The sequence below is a fragment of the Onychomys torridus genome, chromosome 5 (genome assembly GCF_903995425.1).
Source record: "Onychomys torridus chromosome 5, mOncTor1.1, whole genome shotgun sequence".
NCBI lineage: Eukaryota > Metazoa > Chordata > Mammalia > Rodentia > Cricetidae > Onychomys > Onychomys torridus.
In genome coordinates this window covers 120,956,962-120,974,824 of record NC_050447.1, presented here as the reverse complement: position 1 = coordinate 120,974,824, position 17,863 = coordinate 120,956,962, and positions in this window count along the sequence as shown.

Sequence of the window (17,863 nt, the reverse complement as noted above, 5' to 3'; positions counted from 1 at the left end):
CTGGCTCAAACCCCAGCTGCTCCATTTGTTTGGGGTGAGTTACCTAAATGATCTTTGTTTTCAGTTAAAAAAAAATCCACTAAAGTGAAAATAAGATGCAAATTATGTCTTGTGACAAAGACTACATGAATCAATGCCTGTTAAAACACTGATTATTTTAGAAGAAAGTACATGCACACAATGACATCCCAAAAATACATACTCAGCTTCCCTCCCCCCCCCATTTACCTACTTGAAAGGAAAATATTTTTGCAGCATTATATGTAGTATTTTGATTCATTAGTAATTACTCGTGTGTGTGTGTGTGTGTGTGTGTGTGTGTGTGTGTGTGTGTGTGTATGTTTAGTGCTTAGAAAACAACCTCAGGTGTCATTCCTCAGGTATATTCTACCAGGTTTTGTTTGGTTTTGTTTTTTCATTGGATCTCTTACTAGAGTAGAACTCAGTGTGAGACCCTGGAGATTTGGCGGCCTCTGCCTCCCTGCTCTGGGATTACAAGCTTATATTACCATGTCCAACATTTAGTTGAGTTGGTATAGGGGAATCAAACTCATGTCCTACCTAGAGTTTGCAAGGCAAGTACTTCACCAACTGAATTATCAACCAGCCCTATTATTACTCTTACTATTTGTCTAGATGCTTCTTCAAATCATAAAATTGTATGACGTGAGTAATAGACAGTAAGATATTTCTTAAGAAATCAGGATCTAGAATGCCACAGACTCATCTACACTGAATGATATCAACTTATTCGCTCCCCACTCCATACATATGACTCTTAGAGGCATTGTTCATTCATGTGTTGAGCACACAGACATGAGATGCATTTCAGATGCCTGCCACTGATCTAGGATCAGGGTCTCACAAACACATCATGCTAACTTTTTGATGATCTCTGGTTTGTGATCTGCATGTGATTCTTCTTGTCTTCTGCTTTCAAATTCCATAAAAGGATTTGTGGCTTCTCAGAAGTTATGTCTGTTCCTCTCCTTTTCCTCATAGAATTGAAGTGAACACATTTGCTGCCCTGGTTTCCTAAGAACTCAAGAATGCAGGGCATTTGTTGCACACTTTTTTAGACCAAAATCTTCAAATAAGTGGGAAACAAGATGGAGTAGTGAGACACTTGAGTCATAGAAACACAGGATTCCAGGTAAATCACTAAAATGAGTGCTTCATGGTTCTGTAATACAAGGAAAATTAAGGAATAATAAAAAACATTTCATTTCTATGAAACCATCAAAAGAGACATTGTTAATAATGTTCTAGTGTATCTCATAGTGAGTTTATTTTAATTAAATTACACAGGCATATGGCTTTAGAAAGGATTGTATAAAATTGTGAAGAGTGTTCAGATTCACTGTAAAGCCATCATCTGATCAGGACTTTTACACTAAAAGCCTGTATCCCTAACAAGGTAGGCACACACACACACACACACACACACACACACACACACACACACAAATTAATAGATAAGCGATGGTATAAATCAAAGAAAAGAGATTATTCAGTGAGGCCGTGTCTAAGATGAGTTAATAAGGAGACCCTCTCTCAGTCCATCTACTCATTACCAACATGAGGTTTAGGTGAAGATCAAAATTAAGAGGTATTATATTTAAGAAGTCTTGGTCAAGGTGTGGTCCTGTACACCATTGTCTCATCTCCAGTCTATCCTGCAAGGCTGTCCCATAAACTGTGAGACAATTAATCTGCTTGTTGCTAATGTACCCCCTTCTCCTCTTGGATAATTGTCCTTTTCTGGGAGTATGGTCTGTCCTAGGTTTTGGATTTCCTGGAATACAAGATGAATAGAGGAAAGGTTGTAGTAGAATATTATTTTAAGGTATATTACTTTTGTTTCTGTTGCATTTGTTTAACTCTGTCAAGCTATGTTACTATGTAAAACACCTAATGGTCTAATAAAGAACTGGCCAATAGCAAGGCAGGAGAAAGGATAGGCAGGTCTGGAAGGCAGAGAGAATATATAGAGGAGAAATCTAGAAGGAGAGAACTAGCCAGAGCCAGAGAAGGAGGAGCTTTCAGGGGCTAGCCACCCAGCTACACAACCAGAAATGTGTAAGAAACAAAGATGTACAAAAATAGAGAATGGGAAAAGCCCAGAGGCAAAAGACAGATGGGATAATTTAAGTTAAGAAAAGCTGGCTAAAACTAAGTCACACTAAGGCCAGGCATTTATAATTAAGAATAAGCCTCCATATGTGAATTTATTTGGGAGCTGGGTGGCAGCCCCCTCCAAAAAGGCTCAAAACAAACAACAAAAGGTCAAGGATCATAAATTATCTCTGTGTCTTCTGCCAAAATAAAGACCCCATCAGGGCAGAGATGCCAGGACTTCTGCGTGATTCAGATGCCTTCTCTTCACACCTGAAGTCTCATGCTTTTTAGAAGAGGCAGCTTCCAAATACCCGTTGAGCTGAAACATAGCCTCAAGTGAGTCCCCATTTTGCTTTGGTAAGAGCACTTTACCTGTCTTGAGGTGAAATATTTGATTCAGGTGGATAAAGCTTCATTAAGTAGGTAACAAAACTGAGAAACTGGTATTTACAATGTTTTCCATTATTTGCAATAAATCTTATGTAAAACATCAGGTTGTGACAAAATATACTTCTTAAAATGTTGGGATGCTTTTATTTAATTTTGATAGATTTTTAAAAAACAAAAAACCCAGGATAGACAAAAGAACCCTGTACAATAAAACAACCTCTGGAGGCATCACAATCCCTGACCTCAAGCTCTACTATAGAGCTACTGTAATAAAAACAGCTTGGTACTGGCATAAAAACCAACATGTGGACCAATGGAATCGAATTGAAGACCCTAACATTAACCCGCACACCTATGAACATATAATTTTTGACAAAGAAGCCAAAAATGTACAATAGAAAAAAGAAAGCATCTTCAACAAATGGTGCTGGCATAACTGGATGTCAATGTGTAGAAGGCTGCAAATAGATCCATATCTGTCACCATGCACAAAACTTAAATCCAAGTGGATCAAAGACCTCAACATAAATCCAGCTACTCTGAACCTGATAGTAGAGAAAGTAGGAAGTACTCTTGAACGCATTGGCACTGGAGATCACTTTCTAAATATAACACCAGTAGCACAGACACTGAAAGAAACAATCAATCAATGGGACCTGTTGAAACTGAGCTTTTGTAGAGCAAAGGACACGGTCAACAAGACAAAGTGACAGCCTACAGAATGGGAAAAGGTCTTCACCAACCCCACATCTGACAGAGGGCTGATATCCAGAATATATAAAGAACTCAAGAAATTAGACATCAAAATGCCCAACAGTCCAATTAAGAAATGGGCTATAGAACTAAACAGAGAATTCTCCACAGAGGAAGTTCTAATTTCTCATGATTTTTAACACACTTGTGTATGCATGTGTGTGGACACATGCCAAGACATGTGTGTGAAGGTCAGAGTCCAACTTGACTGAAGTTGGTTCTCTCCTTCCAGTGTGTAGATGCTAGGAATCAAATTCAGGTCCTTAGGCTTGGCAGCAAGCATCTTCACATGATAAGCAATCTCACTGGCCATAGTGGATGGTTTTGAGTCTCTTCAAAGAAGTACATTATCAAAAGTTTTGCTGATGAGTTTCATGGAATTTCATGGAATCTCTTAAGAAACTACTTTCAGTGAATATAAAAGAATGCATAGAAGAACACTTTTTTTTTTTGCTTGTTTGTTATTATTTCAGTCAGTTAGTTTACCATCTATTTTCATGTTAACATTTTGGTGGGTGTGTGAAGCTTGTGAGTCTGGTAACACATCTACTTGTTTTGATGCAGGCCACATTAGACCTTCCTTTGGTCAACAAATTGTAAGCTCCCTATGGGGTCTGGAAGAGACTGCTCTGCTCCCCAGGATGACATACAAATAGGTCCCCAATACTGCAGGTTTCAAAAAGCAACAAAATCCCCGCAAGAATGCAAGTGGAAAATGTGCTAAACTTCCAACTCTTGAGTGTTTATTTGAAACTGGAGAGAGAAACTTTCGAGAAAGGAAACTTCCTGGTGAACCCACCACTGGAGTGCAGGCAAGAGAATTCACCAAGAAAGAGACAGAAACAGACAGATAGACAGAGACAAAGATATACAGACAGACAGATACATAAAGACAGATACAGACAAATAGACTGAGACAGACAGACAGAGACAGAGATAGAGTTATAATGTTGAATATCAAATAGCCTAGTTTATTTAGGTTAATATTTGCTCGCTTGAATATTTACCTTTTCTTGGGGAAAATCTACATACTGCCATGATTTCACCCTCCCAAATCTGTTTGTTTCAATCATGTCATGCTCTGTCTCAGCACTCAGGAGGCGGAGGAAAGAGGATCACAGCAACACAGTAGAGGGGGGACTACTTGGGAAGGAGAGATTCAGGAGGAGGGGGAGGAGCAAGAGAAGGTAATGATGGTGAATGTGATCAAAATACATTATACACATGTATGGTATTGTGCAATAAATTTAATATAGTAAGCTGAGTTCGTGGTAGATGCCATATTTGAAATGGGGGCTAATGCATTTTTGCAGCATGATCTTCCCCCAGGAAACATGCAAGGTTTGGTCTCAGACTCTACTGCTAAATCCCTCCTGCAGCCAAACAGCATGAGCACACAGAGCAGAACTCTCTGGAGATCCTGGGAAGGGAAGATCATAGTGTCCTCAGATGCCCACTGCATTTCATAAACAGCAAATACAAGAAGTGGTGTCCAAATGGATGAAAAGTAAAGAATCCTCAGAACAACAGTTTCAATTTATAACAACAAACTTCAGAAAACTCATAAAACCCCATCTGCTCCATGAAGCTTTCCAATAAAAATGACCAGTTGGAACTCAGTGTTCTGTGCCACTGTGTGCATCGTGCTGGTGTAGATGGCTCTCCTCTCCTCCAGTGTGCCTCACAGTCAAGGCCCTGCATGGCAGGGTGTTGTGTTGTGTTTTCTGCATTGCAATCCACCTAAGATAAATGAATAAGGGGAGGAGAAGTGGTCAAAAGAATAGAAAACTACCCCTTTTAACAGATGTGCTGCGTGTACATTTTCTCTGTCCTATTGAACGGCTGCTCACTATACTTCTGCTTTTACAGCTACAGGGAAATGATTTCTGGCTGCACACTCCTGGACATGGGAAAATCACTTTATGTGAACTTGTTCTCCATCCTACTCCACAAAGGTTCTTTTGGTGCAACCGACTGTTCCTCTCCCAAGGCTAAAGTGTAACATGGAAAGAGTCTGTCATCTGTTGAGACGATCTTGACAGGGACTGGTTTTCCCTGAGAAGGAAAGAAGGGACTCCCAGTTGTTGCTAACTTCACTCCAACTGCTCCCACTCAAGCCCTTCCCTAAATTCTTTCCCCCTCTACCATCTGAAATGACAACTGTCTCTGACAATTAAGAGAGATTAGTTGTGTCAGAACTCTTTGCACATCGTCCAAGAGCACCACAGAAAACATCACTGTTCTCAGAGAAGGCTGCTGTTCCGACAGTTGAGCTGTTTTCTCTCTAGCTCATGGAGAACACATGCTGCCTTGCTCTACAGTGTACACAACTACAGGGAACTGAGTTCTCCTTTCCAAGTGTGGGCAAGACAATGTTAAACACGTCACTATGTGTCAAGAGAGAGGATGAGGGGATAAGAGGAAATGATGGGGAGAAGGAAAATGAGATGGAAAGGAGAGAGGAAAGAAGGAGAGAGGAGAGGGGGAGGGGAGGACAGGAAAGGAGGGTTGAAAACTGACTAAATAGCTGCACATGGTGGTCCACTTCTGTTATCCAAAACTGAGGGTATCGGGCAGGAGAATTTCATGTTCAAATATAGCCTGAGCTAAATAATGAGATCCTGTCTCAGAACAAGAACAGAACTCCATGAACTGATATAAGAGCAGACTGAGAACAAAGGGAGTGAGAGGGACTTGCTGTCTGTATCTCACCTCAGTTCACTCCATCCATAAAATCTCAAAACTCTTGAGGTACTTCATTTTATATAGAAAACAGGATGTGAGGTGTAATACTCATTTATGTTCATTATTCTATCCATGGGTTCTTTTGCTAAAAACAGGGAGACACGAGTTGGGAACGGGGAGGAGCAAATCTGGGGACTGTGGAGAGTGGGGTGAATATGATCACAAGCCATTGGACAAAACGCTTTAGAACAAAACTTTTCTCTTCCTCAAAACAGAATCTATTCCAGGGAAATCATTTTCAGGAAAAAGCACTATTCCTTCCTTCCTCCCTCTGTTACAAAGGCCCTGACCACTCAGAACAGCTGGCCCCTGGCTAGGCTGCCTTGTGAAACACTAACGCTTCTGCAGAAAAGAAAACAACTTCCCCTGGGGGCTAGCAAAAGTCCCAGCATCTGCAGAGTGAGAAAGGGATCGTGCTAACTTTTCACAAAGCCCTCTTGAAGAATACTTTTGGCACCTGACTACAATTCTATACAATTTCTACGTTTGTAACCAGTGAAAAAGAATGATGAGAATGAATTCCTACTGGTTTAATAGAGCAGTGTCTTGTTTGTCTCAGGTAAAAATTAGCTATCAGAGGATGCAATGCGAACCCCCTACTTCTGTTGTATAGAAAAAGAGATCTGCAGAAGAATGTTAGGATGTCACAAATGACAGCACAACCTCCTGGACCTCCAAACCTGTGAACCAGTGACCTTCTTGAATCGGGGAAAAGTTTTAAACAATTGCCTCTATGCATGAAGCACTCTTGGTAGAAATACTCCAGGCATCTTGGGAGATTTTTGTACATCACATTTGCATATTTTAAATAGAATTATTATATTTCTGTACAATAACAATAAGACACAAAGAATTACTGCCAAAGTTTTCAACTAATTATAGAAAACATAAAATTAAAGAATCAGATATTCTCAGGAGGTAAAGTGCTTGCTGTGGGAGCCTGAGGATATGTATTCAGATTCCCACATCTGGCAGCATGCATTGGAAATCCCAGCAGTAGGAGATGGAGATAGGAGGATCCAGTGGCTTATCCAGCCTGACCAACCAAATCAGTGAGCTCTGCTTCAGTGAGATTCTACATTCCCCCAAATAATAGAGATAGAAGAAGACATGATGCAGCTTATGGTGTCCATGCTCACATGCCTGAGCATATGCCATGCTTCATATGTGCACACACACATAAACATTTATACAACACACATCCACACACAAAAACCACATTACACCACACACACACACACACACACACACACACACACACACACACGAAGAACCAAAAATTCCTGTCCACAGTTTCTCAATATCCTTGACTTTCTTAGAAGAAAGGAGTTTCAGAATTCCAGAATCATCTCCAAAAAGAATTTCAGCTGTTTCTTTCTCCTCCCGAGAAGTGACACTCTGATTTCCCCTTGCTGTTCACATCCTCAACCATAATTGAAAATCAATATCAAAGATGCCAGTACCTCTCACACTCTGACTTGAAATTAGACTTGAACAGTAAAAGAAAAAAAAAAAAAAAGCTGCAGGGTTGAACTATTTTAAATGACAGGGAATCATGGGAGCCAAATAATTAAAGTTTCTTAAGAAGTGAAATGGTGTTATAATTGGTCCTGCATATTTCAAGTTGGAGAAAAATTATATTAGCTATTTCCTGCTAAATGACGAGATGGTTCTAATATGCAAACATTTCTATGAGCCACTTGAGGTTCTACCCACTGGGCTTGAACTAGATGGGGCTCCTTACCATACCTGGCCATTGTTTATCAAATAATTTAACACTACTTCTGGATACATTTGTATCTATGATTATACTCTACATAATTTTTATGTAGGTTTTAATCACATCAATAGTAAAACTTGAATGCATATTTAAAAAATGTCTGTAGTTCTGTTATTAAATCATTTTGGGGATAAGATCTCTTGTAGCCTAGGGTGGCAGCAAACTTGTGGCCAAAGCTAATCTTGAATTTCTAATCCTCTTACTTCCACTTTCTGAATGTTGAGATTATAGGCATGCACAATCACGCTCATATGTCATGCTGAGGTCAAACCCAGGGTCTTATGGGGGCTAGCAATGCATTCTGACAGTGGAACCACATACCCAGCCTTCAAATACTAATTAATGAGGCACTAATTAATACATTCCTACCATACATTGGATTTTCCTAGCTGGATTTCCTTTTCTCTTTAATAGAAAAGGGTCAGTCTGTGTTTCCCAATAAAACATAAAACAATACCACACATCAGTAAGCAAGTAGTTCAGGTTATAAAATGGAGTGAAATGTCTTGATTCAGCCTGACAACCATCTCTTGTTTGATAGCAGATCTACCCAAAGTTATCAAAGTTACTTATCAAATAGGCATCATCACATATTAATTTTTTTGTCATCATAACATAAACACAGATAATGGAAATGGTAGCAGAGACAGAAGTCTCTGCTCAGGGTCAGTCAGCCAAGAACAGGCAGGAGAAAAAGCTCTGCTGGGAAGAGGCTTAGCTACTTTACATCAGTCATCTCCTCCTATCTGTTTTGAATGACACAGCGTCAGAGTCTGGGTAGTATTGCCAACATCCCCAATCTCAGCACAACACAATGGGCAATGCGTCCTGATAGCTAAGCAGAATGGATGCTGCAGGGATCCAGTGATGTGAACATTCCTGTCAGAATAGAGATGAATTTACAAGAACTGCTTTTCTGAAATTAGGATCATGCTAGAACCCCCCAATCACTAAGGACTCTTGTAGGTCTATAGTCTAACATCTCTCACATAAAATAAATAAACAAAAAGAAGGAAACATTCAGATGGGGGGTCACACTCCTGTAATCCCAGCATTCAAGGTTGAAGGAAGAGAGTTACCAGTTCCAGGAAGCCTAGGCCACTGCATGACCCTGTCTCAAAACAACAAATGACAAGAACCGCCTAAGACCTAATAAAACCCACTCTCCTGCAAAGCAGTGGCCCTTGGAGATCTCAGGGTACTGCTGAAGACACAAGTGAGAAATAGGGTTCCATTTGACTCCATGTAGCTCTGACGCCTTTCTACCAGATGGCAAATTGTTCCTAGAATGGTCTGCACAGATGAACTATCCTAAGATCAAGCAGGAGGAAGCGACAAGGTGAAGCCTCTATTGAATGCATTAAGCATCTCAGAAGTTGTTTGTTGATTGTGTTCCTTAGACATCCAGGCAACATGCTCGTTTTCAGATTTTGTTATTTGGGTTTGCACATGATGGTGGATGTCTGCCAAACCAGAGAAAATTTCCTCAGGTGGAAATAAATATATATGAAGATTTGAAAGACAAAACAAACAAACAAAAAACCCTCTCTATCTAACAATAGCCTACTGACCTCTCTTAAGTGACAAGCCTTTTGTCTTGGTTTCTTTCCCAGTTGTTGTAGTAAGTATTTTGATAAAAAAGAAAAAAAGAAAGTTAAGGGAGAAAGAGTTTATCCTGGTCAAAGTTCAAGGTCCAGAAGCTTGAAGCAGCTGACTACATCACATCCACATTTGGGAATCAGAGAGCAGTGAATGCATAATGCTGCTTGGCTTGCTTTCTATTTCTCCTTCTGTGTAGCCCAAGTTCCTCAAAGAGAATGGTGCCACCCACAGTGGACAGATTTCCTACCTCAGTTACCCTATCAAGTTAACCTCAAAGCTACCCAGAAGCCCATCTCCCAGGTGATTCTAAGTCTTGTCCCACTGACAACAAACACTGAACACTCTGTACACTAGTAAAAATGTCCTGCTTGACATACAAAGAGAGAATAATAATTCCTTCAGGAGACCAAGGATGGAAAGATACACTTAAAAAGTCATTTCCCTCCAAAATTCTTGGGAATCATTGTGAGAACTATAGAATCAAATTAAAAATAAACCCTGGGATCCCTGCTTCAATTTACATCCCAAAGAGGTAAAGTTCACATTCTCATTTTCCTGTAGTATCATAATATTGGGGTGGATTTTGAAGGTTATTGTTGGTTTTGTATGCTGACGATCAAATGCAGGGTCTCACACATGCTAGTAGGCACCCTGTGCCTATGCCAGACATTGGCTTTTACCACATGCTATTTTATACTAACAGGGGCTGAACTGCAGTCAGAAAGAAGCTCATTCTGTATGTATATATCCATAGAAATGTGTTAATGCTGCTTTTAAAAATGTGTAGAGTAGAAAAGCAAAGGGCATTTACAGGGCCAGGCCTGACTGCTTTAGCCCAGCACTTCCTATCTCTACACACATGCAGAAGAATCAGGAGGCCTAGCACAAGAAGGAGCGTAGTTAAGCTGAAGCTCCCATGTCTTTCAACTATACTGCAAGTAGGTCCAGGTTCCCTTCAGTCTCCTTGTCCACCTTTTCCTCTACTCTATACAGAAGCAATTTCTCCTTCTCTAAACATTGCTGAGTATTCGATTTCCTCAATTTTACATTTTTGATGTTTAGTATAATCCCCCTGCCTCTGTGTCATGACTTCTCTGTGTCATGACTTCTCTCTCCTCATAAATGTTTTCTGAACTTCCAAGGAATCTTCCTTTGCCAATGGTACAAACTCTATCTCAGATCAGGGAATACTTTTATTTACATATTGAATTCTCTCTCTCTCTCTCTCTGCCAATCCTGGAAAGTACAGCCAAAGCCTTAACATCTTTAGGTCTTTTAATCTTACAACACTTTTGTTGGTTTTTTTTTAACCACTTTTGGGGAGGGGCCACTCCCCAGCTCCCAAAATAAATCACATGGAGACAATTCTTTCTTATGAATGTCCAGCCTTAGCTTGGCTTAGTTTCTTGCCAGCTTTTCTTAACTTAACTTATCCCATCTACCTTTTGCCTCTGGGGCTTTTCCCATTCTCTTACTTCTGTAAATCTTACTCGGTTGCTGGTTGTGTAGCTGGTTGCTGATGTCCTCCTCCTTTTCTGGCTCCTCCTTTTCAATTCCTCTTCCCAGATTTCTCCTTCTATATATTCTCTCTGCCTGCCAGCCCTGCCTATCCTTTCTCCTGCCTTCCTATTGGCCATTCAGCTCTTTACTAGACCATCAGGTGTTTACACAGACACAGTAACACAGCTTCATGGAGTTAAACAAATGCAACATAAACAAAAGTAGCACACCTTAAAATAATATTCCTCAACACAGCACTGCCTTGAATGTAATATTTAGTTCATTAATTACCATGATTGTTGTCATGCCTACCCATGCCTCACTAGCTATTGGATGTCTGCTGCCTGTTGCTTTGTGGCTATTCCACTTCAGTCTCCTCCTTCTCTATCTGCCATTACTGCAAAGCCACTGCATGGAAGTCTCAGGTCACTTCTCTGGCAGGTGAGTATCAGCATTGTGGAGATTCTAGATGGGACTATTCAAGATTCACACAGAGGAAGGAATAATTTTAAGCCAACATGTGCAGTGTTCATTTTCATAATCCAGAGGCAGAGACAAGAAGCTTGTAATCTTATTCTATAAACAAAGCTTTCTGGGAATGGTGGTCTACACCTGCAATCCCTACACTTGGGAAGAAGGCAGGAGGATTTGAGGTGCCATCCTTGTCTACAAAGCATGTTCCAAGCCATCTAGGACTATATATCAGGAAGGAGAAAGAGAGAGAGAGAAAGAGAGAGAGAGAGAGAGAGAGAGAGAGAGAGAGAGAGAGAGAGAAAGGAAGGAAGGAAGAAGGAAGGAAGGAAGGAAGGAAGGAAGGAAGGAAGGAAGGAAGAGGGAGGAAGGGAGGGAAGTAGAGAGGGGAAGAGGGAGGGAGAGGAGGGAGGAGGAGGAAGGGAGGGAAGAGAAATTAATAAAATAGAATATTTAAATAAACAATAATAAATAAATAATAAAATAGAAAAGATAAAATGTACACCCCTGTCCTGGCCAAATAACCAGAACAAAATGAGACAATGATGCCTTAGTTGATAGAATATTTCAGCATCCACCAGGTATCTGAGGAGTACAGAATAGGGGCAAAGCCTCAGCCTCTTCCACACTGGGGATGCTGAGCCTGAGGAGTACAGCATAGGGGTGAAGCTCAGTCTCCTCCACATTGGGGATGCTGGCTCATTGAAAGGGATTTTTTGGGAAACTAGTTCCCCAAACAGCTTGTTTTGTTTTATTTTACTTCCTTTGTGTGTGGGCTGATTGTCTTAAGCTGCCAAAGTAGGAAATAAGTGACATTAAAAATGTTTTCCTGTGAAGAAGCAAATTAACCCTTTTGCCCTAATATTCACCAGAGACTTCTTGGAATTTTGAAAACAATGCTTTCTTCTTTCAGATGGCATCTAATTTCAGTTTCTTCCTCTCTGCTCTTTGAAGTTGCTAATATCTATGGCAGTATGCAATATCATGCCAGCTTTAATTCAGGTGAAGCTAAAATTAGAGGTAAACTTGCTGGCTAAATGGTCTCATATAATGTATCACATTGAAACTCAAAGGAGACACTTAGGCTAAAGGGGGGATCTCCAAATTTGCATTCACAAAACCCTCATTGCTATGCCAGAGCAACTGTCTGGTTACCCACCTTGCCCATCATCAAGGCAGTGACTTCCTCACTAAAGGCTATACAAGTCCTTGGCTAAGAGGATAACTGCAGATTGATAATACATCGGAAGAACAATAGTGCCAACCACAGCCTTATCCACTCAGCTCAAAGGGCCTCCTCCACACTAGCTGTCAATCACAGATGCAGTGTTTGAACTATGCCATAACACTGTTTGTTTGTTTGTTTGTTTGTTTGTCTGTTTGTTTGTTTTGGTTTTTTGAGACAGGCTTTCTCTGTGTAGCTTTGTGTCTTTCCTGGATCTCGCTCTGTAGCCCAGACTGGCCTCGAACTCACAGAGATCCACCTGGCTCTGCCTTCCGAGTGCTGGGATTAAAGTCGTACGCTGCTGCTGCTGCTGCTGCTGCCACCACCACCACCACCACTGCTGCAACCACCACCACCACCACCACCACCACCACCACCACCACCACCACCACTGCTGGGTTCATAACACTGTCTTTAATTCTGGGCTGCTGCACACACCCTTATCTAATAAGGACCTTTACCATAGTAGCTCTCTCCTTTGATGTAAGACCTAATTGCTGGGGAATAGAATGCATGCAACCTAATTCCTCAGAGGCTGACCCTATCCTTAACAAAGTATTCTTTCTCCTCAGATGCTTATTCCCATATGAAGATTATTAGGGACCAAGTGTATCTTTCCAAAATTTATATATTGAAGCTCTAACACCCCCAACCCCACCAGCACCACCCAGGAATTTTATTTGGAGACTGAGCCTTTGGAAGATAACAAAGGTTAGAAGAGATCAGGGTGGAGCCTCTATCATGTGACCAGTATTCTAACAGGAAAGGGTACCAGAGTTCTTACTTCACACTTCTTCCTCTTTCTCTCTCCCTCTCTCCCTCTCTTCTTCTCTCCCCCCATCTTCCATGTGAGGATATGATGAGAATGTAGCCATCTGCAGAAGAGAACCCACAATATAGACCAACTCAGCTCTCACCTTGATCTTGTATTTCTAGCCTCTAGAATTTTAAGAAAAAAAATCCTTTTTTAAAGTCACTCAGTCTGTTTATGATATAGCAGACCAAGCTGACTGGAACCAAGATCCAGTTGTCCGAATTATTGTGCTTGCAGATGCATAAATATTAATATGCAAATTTCTGTGAAATGTGTACCACTGAATGGCTCCATATATACTTAGATACTGTGGAATGTCTTTAAACAGAGTTGTAATTTACATTTTTAGCTGGTAAAAGTTTCTATCTATCTATCTATCTATCTATCTATCTATCTATCTATCTATCTATCTATCTCTTTCTCTCTCTGTTTAGCCCCATTTGGAATAGGTATTCTCTATGGGAGACTGTTTAATAAGTCAAAGACATAACAGAAACAGTGTTGACCTCATTACCATAAGCTCCCTTCTCCTGTTTATAACTTGCTCATAAACCTTCATAACTGCTCAGTAAGAAACCCGTCTGGATGGTAATAGTACTCAGAGGGGGTGTTGTTTGCAGATCAGTGAAGCCAGGCCACATGTCCCTCCACCAAAGAGCTTTAAAAGTGCAACTCTCAGTGAAAACAAAACTCCTTAAAATTTATTAACACATCAGCATTGCTGTGCGGAAGAGGACATGGGTTTATACAATATGGAAGGAAGGGAATTTTCTTTGTGCACTTTAGCTGCCCAGTGTGGTCTTCCTTACACAGTCCCTTAATTCTAACGTGCATTCAATGGACAAGCACACTCTAGATTCAAAGTTGCTTTTAGAAATAAATGCAGACATTTCTGTGTGTCTATAAGTTTATATACATAACATAGAGACATGTATATGTATAGCCATATATGTGTATACAGATATATGCATCGATATTGAAACATCTTTTGAATATTTCTATGTTAAGTGGAAATGTGGAATAGAATTGAATAAATCGATTACTATTAATTTTCAAATCTCTCTCTCTCTCTGGTTTGTGTGTGTGTGTATGTATGGGGGACGACTTGGGCTGGCAAGATGGCTCAGTGGGTAACAGGTATTTGCCTCCAACCCTGACGACATGAGTTTGAGAATCCTCAGGAACCACATGGTGGAGGAAGAGAACCAACTCCCCTGATTTATCTGGTCCTCTGAAATCAACATGTGCATCATGGCACACACATACATGCATGCACATGCACAATCAATCAATGTTCAAAATAAATCAAACGTTAAGGGTATTAGCAAGGTAGGCCAAGTTTCATATACACACTGCCCAGGAAGATAATAGAAAGGAAAGGTTGTAGTTTAGATGCAGCTGTTTCTTTTGTAATTAGAAATATCTCATTATGAAACAATTGCAATTTTGCTTTTATCTAAAAGCCAAAGCATCACATTTCTTTTCATGTTGGTGAAACGCTTGTAGACTGTATTCTATGACATTGCCTTGGTAAGAGCTGACTCAGATTTGATAAATTGAAGGCCGGGCAATGGTAGCACACGTCTTTAATCCCAGCACTCGGGAGGCAGAGCCAGGCGGATCTCTGTGAGTTCAAGGCCAGCCTGGTCTACAGAGTGAGATCCAGGACAGGCACCAAAACTACACAGAGAAACCCTGTCTCCAAAAAACAAACAAACAAACAAAAGGATTTGATAAGTTTAAGTCCAGAATAGTGGAAATGAGTCACAAAACATGAAAACTACTGCAAAAATTGCAACTCGGCGGACGCAAATGCCCATCCCGTCTCACAGGTACCCACAGCAGCAGCACCGAGGGAGAGGCAACTGTGTTCTCTCTGCCGCACCCCTAGGGCACTTCAGAAAGGCCTCCCTTACACCTCCTTAAGCTTGTAGGTCTAACTTCAGTCATCAGGAGCAAGCTCATGAGAGAAACAAGCTCAACAGGGAAACAGTCTGAGAAAGCTGCAGTGTGGGGCTTTCTGTGGATTAACAGCTGGGGCAGCTCACCAGGGATGTGCCGCTGGGAAGCAGAACTGGCAGGGAGCTTGGACACCCAGTGAAAAGCTAAGAGATGAAACCACATGGAACGTGGGTTGCTCGGGATTCTGCCTAAACACGGCAGTAGCACAGGCCATGTTAAAACCAGTGTGGGAAATTCGAACACAGACAGGCAGTTCATTACTATTAATAGCTTAGGAATGATATGATCACGATGTGGTTAAATAGGGCCGTGGGTTTTGGACAATGATTTTTAAAGCATTTGTAGGTAGACTATGACAAAGTCTGCAGCTTAATTTAAATAATATAAAAGTTACAAAGCTGCTATTGATGGACAATACAAAGTCATTCAATTTAGCGGGATGAGACCTGGGTGGGTGTTCATTACACGACTGAATTTATTTTTTGCCATGTCTGAATTTTTCCTAATAAAAACTTAAAGTAAATGAATATAAGTTAGCTAAGTTGTTTTATAGAGATGGCCCCATTTCAGCGCTTTGAAAATACTGGATAAAAATGTATTTAAATGTGCCCAAAGGCGTATTATTAGGAAATTAATCAACATAATTATTATAAAATGCAAATCTCCTCTTAATGTCCTACTTGATTTACCTCATAAATGCAACACAACAGCAGGTTCACAAATAAATTAGGGGCTTTAACTACCCTCACAATGTTCTTGTGGGGATGAGTTAAAAGTTATGTTTTAAATATTGTATGTTGGGACAGAGGAATGATTTAGAATTTTCAGCTCTGAGTTGGCTGTGATCTTACAATTAATCTTCTAATAACAATAATCCACCTAAAAATGGGGGTGTTTGGGAAGGTTGAGGTCCTCAAATGTTTCCTACCTTCCCACCATCCAGCAAGGGAAGCAAGAACAGTACTCTATTTCCACTACGAGGGAAAGTCCTCTGTGCACACACACTCACTCCCTGTTACTGGAGGCTGCTCTCTTCCCACAGGCTTCATGTTCTTCCCAATTCATCTTCTATCCTTCCTGGGTTCAGAAATCAGGACAAAGCAGCTTCTTCCTGGGATTATCTGACAGGAGGGGAAGCTATATCAGTCACAAGACCCTGCATTTGCAGGGTTAAAACCAAGGAGATGTTTTTCTCAACTTCAGAATCTTTTCCCCAACCTCTGCTGTGTTCTGATCCCTGTGTCCTTTGGTTCCACAACCACTGGGATGGATTGTTTTATGTAACTAGCTATGTGAGAACTGATTTAGTATGAGACCAAACTAATCAGAAATTAATTTTTCTCCCAAACAAATGGACAGAGGCCTTAAATATTATTTCCATTATTAAAAAATAATAACAACTAAATCAGGGATAAGAAAAACACATTGGAATAAAATGTCAGTACTTAACATTATAATAAGGTAAATGACTTTAATCCTAGCATTAAGGAAGCAGAGACAGAAAGACCTTGAGTTTTAGGTTCATCTCACCTATATAGGGAGTTTCAGGGAAGCCTGGGGTATAAGCAAGATAGGAGTCTGAAAAATCAAACTTTCCAAAAATTAAGTTACAATGAGATTTAACTCTCTCTCTCCCTTCTCTCCCTCCCCCACTCGTGATGTGTGTGTGTGTGTGTGTGTGTGTGTGTGTGTGTGTGTTATGTGCACTTGAGTACAGAAGACTTCTGCTCTATAATCCAATCCATCTTGTTCCCTTGAGACAGGGTCCCTCTTTACCTGAAGTTCCATTTTCTCAGCTAGACTGTCTGGCCAGCCAGCTCTAGGGATGTTGCTGTGGGGTTCCAAACTCAATCCTAATGATTGTGTAGAAAGTGCCTGTGTCCAAGGAGCCATTTCTCCAGTCCCAGGAACATGGAAATCTTAATCGAAGATGTGATGTTCATCTGAAACTTTAGAGGATGGGACAGTAACATATAGCTTGATTGAAACTTACATTTGGCAAAAGTATGAGATGTTCTTAAGACCCTGATCTCACGTTCACTGGAAATAACTCATTCTGATTCTTGTGGAGAGATCTGAGTATGCCAGCCAAAGCAAATCTTTGCCTCTATAAGTTGACGAGCTCATCCTGGGCTTTGCCCAGCTTTGAACAAGCAATCTAAATGTAGTGGATGGCAGGTATGGACAATAAGAATCTGAAAAGGTCCCTGTGTCGTGGCTCCCATTCCACCAGCAAATCAGTGACTGTTATTGCCCACTCCACCCACCCTCCAAAAACAGAAACATGGACACAGACATTCCCTAAGAATTCCAAGTAGAATTTTCTCCCAGAGATTCTCCATAGCAAGTTGTCATAGAATTTCCCATTTCCCAATCCCACACTGTCCTGGAGAAAAAGATGAGGAAAGAATGGAGTAATAAAATGCCTTGATTATGATTTTAGATGGCTTAGAAAATATAGTCAAGAAAAAAATGCATTTGAGTTTTATCCATAAATTTCAAT